This window comes from Nycticebus coucang, chromosome 21 (genome assembly GCF_027406575.1).
Source record: "Nycticebus coucang isolate mNycCou1 chromosome 21, mNycCou1.pri, whole genome shotgun sequence".
Taxonomy (NCBI): domain Eukaryota; kingdom Metazoa; phylum Chordata; class Mammalia; order Primates; family Lorisidae; genus Nycticebus; species Nycticebus coucang.
In genome coordinates, this window is record NC_069800.1 from 59,022,515 (window position 1) to 59,029,358 (window position 6,844).

The 6,844-nt window shown below is 44.9% G+C and overlaps 1 protein-coding gene across 1 annotated transcript in view; it reads right to left on the reverse strand.

The window, feature by feature from the left end:
- The window catches only part of ZNF217 (zinc finger protein 217), a 43,351-nt gene extending 40,724 nt beyond the window's left edge, over positions 1 to 2,627 (reverse strand). Inside the window, exon 1 of the mRNA XM_053574379.1 lies at positions 2,608 to 2,627. The gene's annotated coding sequence lies outside the window, so the exon portion shown is untranslated. The remainder of the gene's footprint in view (positions 1 to 2,607) is intronic.
- Positions 2,628 to 6,844: the final 4,217 nt, after the last annotated feature.

The following is a 6,844-nucleotide window of genomic DNA, read 5'->3' on the forward strand; positions in this document are numbered from 1 at the left end:
GCGTAAGCCCAAGAGTTAGAGGTTGCTGTGAGCCGTGTGATGCCACGGCACTCTACCCGAGGGCGGTACAGTGAGACTCTGTCTCTACAAAAAAAAAAAAAAAAAAATGGAAAAACTAGCTGAGTATCGTGGTGCATGCCTGTAGTCCCAGCTACTCAGGAGGCTGAGGCAAGAGAATCACTTGAGCCCAAGAGTTTGAGGTTGCTGTGGGCTGTGACGTCATAGCACTCTAGCCAGGGTGACAGAGTGAGGGACTCTGTCTCAAAAAAAAGAATGCAGCAGGATAACCAAACCAAACAGATAAAACAGCTATCATTAGGGAGTTAACATTTAACATTATAGTCAGTTAGAGGATAAGTGCTATGGAGAAAAACAAGGGAGTCGGGTGGTGCCTGTGGCTCAAAGGATAGGACGCCAGCCCCATATGCCAGAGGTGGCGGCTTCAAACCCAGTACCAGCCAAAAACGGCAAAAAAATAAAATAAATAAAAGACGGAAAGAAAAACAAGGGAGTCAAAGGGGCAGGGAGTGGAAGGGGTGAGGGATGCTGTTAGATAGGCTGGCCCTGGGCTGGGCCCTATGGCTTATGCCAGCAATCCCAGCACTTTAGAAGGCCAAGGAGGGAGGATCACTTGAGGCCAGGAGTTTGAAGCTGCCATGAGCTGTGACTGCACCACTGCACTCCAGCCCTAGTGACAGACCAGGAGACCCTGTCTAGCTAAAATAAAATAAAATAAAATGGCTAGCCATGAAAGAGGGTGACAATGAGTGTGAGCCACAGGAGTTCTGGAGGAAGAGCATTCCAGACTTAGGGACAGGGAAACAAAGGCCTTGAAGCAAAGTACCCAGTGGTTCAAGGAACAGCAGGGGGCCATCACGGCACTGTAGGTGGTACAGAGACAAGTGAGAAAGTCAGGATGAGGGCAGTGTATACTGATTGACAGGGTCTTCTGGCCCTGGAAAAGTTTTACATTTTATTCTAATAAACCTGAGACCTTTGAGCAATAAGAGCAGAATGTCAACCTGGCTGAGCTAATAAGCAGCTTATTAAGTAGGTTGATATAACCAAGAGCCCTCCTAAAATAGTAACACAGATAGTGTCTCCCTTGCTGAAATCATGTAGATATTTAAACATAGCTATATTTTCAGGTTACTTTTACAACAAAAAGCAGAGAAGGGATAAAAAGAAGGGAAAAGAAGAATTTGTGGAGCCCATGCTATGTAGAGACAGTCTCTCCAACCTGCCTTATATCCTGGTGTTAATTAGCTCTCCTGATCACTTACATGCTTAAATCCATTTTCATTGGGGAAACTGAGGCCATGAGAGGTTCACTGCATTTCTGCCTTACTTAACTGACTTTAACTTTCTAACCTGAAGTTCCACAATGAAAAGAAAGCAGTATTCCAGCCCACATGTAATTCCAAAGGCCACCATGACTCATATCATTCTTTTGTGGTCCTAAGTGGTTGACCTTGACCTTAGCAGAATAGAGAAAAATAATGGCAATCATCTTCCCAGCCATTATATCTACAGTAAAAAAGAAAAGAATAAGGGTGACCATCAACTGCTCACTTACTCCAGGGCAAGCATGTGATACAGCATTTGGGGGTACGCAGGCAGAGTGAATATCCCGATTTAGTAGATTAGAAAACTGCCATACCCACAGGCGATAAAGGGCGCACCCAACTGTGCCACCTTGAACTTGGTTGAACTCTTTGCCTCTTCCATTTTACTGATGGAGGTAACAGTATTCAGACAAGTGTATCTGGAAGGAGTGCACAATCCTCACTCATCCCAACGTGTGCTGAGGGGATTTGGCACAGAGTAAGCACACAACGAAGCCACACTTTCAAGATAAAAACCCCTGCCCACGGTCACAGAACGTCCCCAGCTCTCAAAATCAGGTTTTGACACCCTCAAACATGTTCTCACCCAACCAGTGCAGGGCCCTTGGCAGGGCACTTACTCAGGGGCCGGATGGAAAGCCAGGGTGTTGGGAAGAGGGGAGGGAGAGACCAGGTTTTGTCTACTGGGTGCAGATTTGTCTACTCCTGAGCTGCTCAATCATCAGCTAGAGTCCAGGCGTCCTCAAACTTTTTAAACAGGGGGCCAGTTCACTGTCCTTCAGACGGTTGGAGGGCTGGACTATAGTTTAAAAAAAAAAAAAAAAAACTATGGGGCGGCGCCTGTGGCTCACTCAGTAGTGCGCCGGTCCCATATACCGAGGGTGGCGGGTTCAAACCCAGCCCCGGCCAAACTACAACCAAAAAATGGCCGGGCGTTGTGGCGGGTGCCTGTAGTCCCAGCTACTCGGGAGGCTGAGGCAGGAGAATCACTTAAGCCCAGGAGTTGGAGGTTGCTGTGCGCTGTGCGAGGCCACGGCACTCTACCGAGGGCCATAAAGTGAGACTCTGTCTCTACAAAAAAAAGAAAAAAAAAACTATGAGCAAATTCCTATGCACACTGCACATACCTTATTTTGAAGTAAAAAAGCAAAACGGGAACAAATACAATCACACTGCCTCATGTGACCCGCAGGCCGCAGTTTGAGGACCCCTGAGACCATCCCAGGTGGACAAAGCAAGCGCGATTCCTTGAGGCTCCTACCTTGGTCTGGGCGGTCCTGGCAAGCGGGAAGGCCACTTGCTGTCCAGCGATCCTGGCGCGTCCTCCCCACGCGGGAGGTCACGGCGGCCTGCGGAGGGTGCAGAGGGCAGGAAGGTGAGCGCCACCAAGGAAGGAGAGGCTGATGAGCCCCAGGCAGGTGCCCTCCCAAACCACACCCTCAGATGGGACCCTCCGACGGGGGCAACACGGGAGGAGATGAAGGTCACAGGGTCACAGCCACACCTAGACAGGCCTACGGTGACAAAAAAAAAGCCAAGGCTTCTAGACTGAAGCTCAGCCATGTCCTGCACCCCTCTCAGCCTCTGGGCTTTTGCTCGGCAGCTCCCAAATCTTAGCACAAGGCCAGTTTCCCCCAGAAAACTGGAAATGAACAGTCCCCAGTTCAGAGACTGCCTGGCTTCCAATCCAGCTGCTGGGACCTGCACTCCAGAAGGGGAACTCCTGGGTCGCTGGTTCAGGGGCCCCATCAGTGGTGGTCAGCGAAAGAACATTAGCCAGGGCCCTCTCGGAGGTCTCCCTGTTCTACAACAGCCCTGCGATTTGGGCTAATCCCTTTGGCTTCTTTTACAAATTAAAAAAAAAAAAATGTGCTTAGTGCATTTTGTTGACATACTGTTATAGAGACCAAGCCGGTGTGTCCTCCTCTTAAAAACATTTTAAGAGTTATGTTTTGTTCCCACTTGCTCTGAGGAATGAGACTTTGTCCTGGTGGAAGGGGCCAAAACCAGTGAAAATCAAACTGGGATAAGAGAACCATCCTTCCTGTATCCACCCCTCCCTCAAAAAAAAAAAAAAAAGGAATTAAAATATTAAAAATTCAGATGTTGGATCTTAAAGACTGTCATCCTACATATTTTTTTATCAAGTTCCTGTTTCCCCCAACTCCCCCCCACCACCAATAAACACCACAGGAAGGCGTTTTCCTTTCTCTCCTAAGTAAATAAATAAATAAATCTGTCACATAAACTTTTCTCCAAACTCACACAGTTGAATTTTCTGCCAAGATGTGTAACCGACACGATCATATATCCACAAAGAAAATAAGAATGCTGTGAGCAGAAATAAACAGTTTCTGAAGCAGTTTGTATTTGAAGCCTACAAATAAGAACAGCGTGTCCCCAAGGAAAGAAAAGTAGAATTTGGAGTCGCAGCTAAAATGGCTCTGCCGATTCCTCTGTTAAGCTAGTGGGCTGCCTCCACAGAAAACCCTTGCCAGAAGTTTTCTGCTAGTTTTCCACGGCATTTTTTTTTTTTTTTTTTTTTGCATCATCAACTCAGGCATATGGAAGTAAATAAACTATTCAAGCTTTTAAAACAAAACAAAACAAAAAATCAAAAAAGAAAGGAAGAGGAAGCTGACCTGTTCAATTTTACCTTCTCCGGGCTGGAAAGACAAGAGGCAAAACGGGCTCCCCTCCCCCCTCCAGGACTGAGCTTTTCTGGCTGGGTGGAAACTATCTCATTACCACATTTTCAACAAGTAGACCAGTTTCCTCCTTTAATCAAAGTTACTTTGTGCTCGTTTGGCAGTCTGCGCATGTCATGTTTTTATAGCTATAGAAAATGTATATTTATTTATTTTGAGATAACCACGTCCATATGACAAATACAAGTCAGCCTCTTGTAGCCCATGATTTATAAGGGCTCTGAAAAGCACTGCCTTTAAACATTTTAATAGAGGCTCTCTCATCCTTTGTAAGTGGAAGTGTAAATTGGTACAGTCCTTTTGTAAACAACTCACTGAGAAAAGTCAAGGGCCTTACAAATGTTCATACATTCGGATGCAGCAATAACACTCCTGGAATCAATCCTAAGGAAACAGCCCTGATCACGGAATAGGTGTTATGAACAAAGATTCATGGCGACAAGGTTTACTACAAGGGGAAGAAAAACACACATACACACAGTCTCTGTGTGTGTGTGGAAGTTCACAAATAAACTGTTGATCAGTCCCATTTATTTATCTCCACGTGATTGCAGCCAGCCTATTTTAAAATTAGAAAGTTTTGAAAAAATATGCCATTAGGAAATAGTTGTAACAGCAAAAGGAAAAACCCAGATGCAAAGTTGTATTTTGAATAAACTATAAATTGTTTTATTAGTAAGCAAAAAGGTAGGATGTAGGTGTTATGCATAAAAATATTAAAATTGGTTTTCTTTTTTTTTTTGTAGAGACAAAGTCTCACTTTATGGCCCTCCGTAGAGTGCCGTGGCCTCGCACAGCTCACAGCAACCTCCCACTCCTGGGCTTAAGCGATTCTCCTGCCTCAGCCTCCCGAGTAGCTGGGACTACAGGCGCCCTTAAAATTGGTTTTCTCCTCAAGGAAATGTTATTAAAAATATGAACTGAATATCGTGATACCGAAATGGTATTAATTTCTTTTCCTTTTTTTTTCTTTTTGAGACAGAGTCTCACTTTGTCACCCTTGGTAGAGTGCCCTGGCGTCGTAGCTCACAGCAACCTTAAACTCTTGGGCTCAAGTGATTCTCTTGCCTCAGCCTCGCACATATCTGGGATTACAGGCACTGGCCTCAAAGCTCAGCTATTTTTAGAGATGGGGGTCTCGCTCTGGCTCAGACTGGTCTCGAACCTGTGAGCTCAGGTGATCCACCCATCTCGGCCTCCCAAGTGCTGGGATTACAGGCGTGAGCCACCACACCCGGCTAAAAATTGTATTAATTTTATTAGCTGTGATAATGGCATTATGGACTATATGAGAAAATGTACATATATAGAGAGAGACAGGGAGAGAGAAAAAGCTGAAGTATGTAGGTGAATGACATGACGTAGGAATTCATAATACTTTAGCAAAGAAAAAAATGGGAGAATTGAAGCAAATTAGTTAACATCTTGAAATTGTTGATCTAGGGGTTGGAGGGTTCTTTTTATTACTTTTACTATTCTCTCTGTTATTGCAAACATTTCAAATTTTTTATAATATTTTTCTTTTTTGTATTATTTTTTATTTTATTTGATAAAAACGTCTAACAGCCATAACCAATGGGTATGTAAAACTTTTTTTATAAATTTTTTTAATGGTTTTTCTATCATGGGATATGTATGACCTTTTTTCTACACTTCCTCTTTTTTTTTTTTTTTGAGACAGAGTCTCACTTTGCTGCCCTCAGTTTCGGTAGAGTGCTGTAGCGTCATAGCTCACAGCAACCTCAAACTCTTGAGCTCAAGCGATACTTTTGCCTCAGCCTCCCAAGGAACTGGGACTAAGGCACTCACCGCAACACCCAGTTATTTTTTAGATACCAAGTCTCGAACTTGCTCAGGCTGGTCTCACTCAAACTCTCAAACTCAAGTGATCCACCCATCTCTGCCTCCCAGAGTGCTGGGATTATTCCTCTTTTTCTCTATTTTCCATAGTATATCTGTATTGCCTTTGAAGCTCATTAACATTTATTTTACTAAAAAGAAGTTTAAAATAGGCTCGGCACCTGTGGCTCAAGTGGCTAAGGTGCCAGCCACACACACCTGAGCTGGCTGGCTTAAATCCAGCCCAGGCCCACCAAACAACAATGACGGCTGCAACAAAAAAATAGCCGGGCGTTGTGGCAGGCTCCTGTAGTCCCAGCTACTTGGGAGGCAGAGGCAGGAGAATCGCTTGAGCCCAGGAGTTGGAGGTTGCTATGAGCTGTGATGCCACAGCACTCTACCCAGGGTGACAGCTAGAGGCTCCATCTCAAAAAAAAAGAAGGCTCGGCACCTGTGGCTCAAGCGGCTAAGGTGCCAGCCATATACACCTGAGCTGGCAGGTTCGAATCCAGCCCAGGCCAGCCAAACAATAATGACAGCTGCAACCAAAAAATAGCCAGGCGTTGTGGTGGGCACCTGTAGTCCCAGCTACTTGGGAGGCGGAGGCAGGAGAATCGCTTGAGCCCAGGAGTTGGAGGTTGCTGTGAGCTGTGATGCCACGACACTCTACCCAGGGTGACAGCTTGAAGCTCTGTCTCAAAAAAAAAAAAAGTTTAAAATAAGAGTTAACAGTCTCACAGGGATATTCTTATTGCAGTATAATTCCACTGAATCCTCAGAGTACTATGATAAGTCTGTGACCCTTAAAATGTGAGCTCATAAAAGGACTTTACCTAACAAATGCAATCAGTGTGACCTGGTTTCTTGTACCCTCAATGAATCCCCAATAATTAAAAAAAAAAAAGTGAGCTCATAAATGGTCCAGATCCTCTGTTGGGATAGCACAATGCC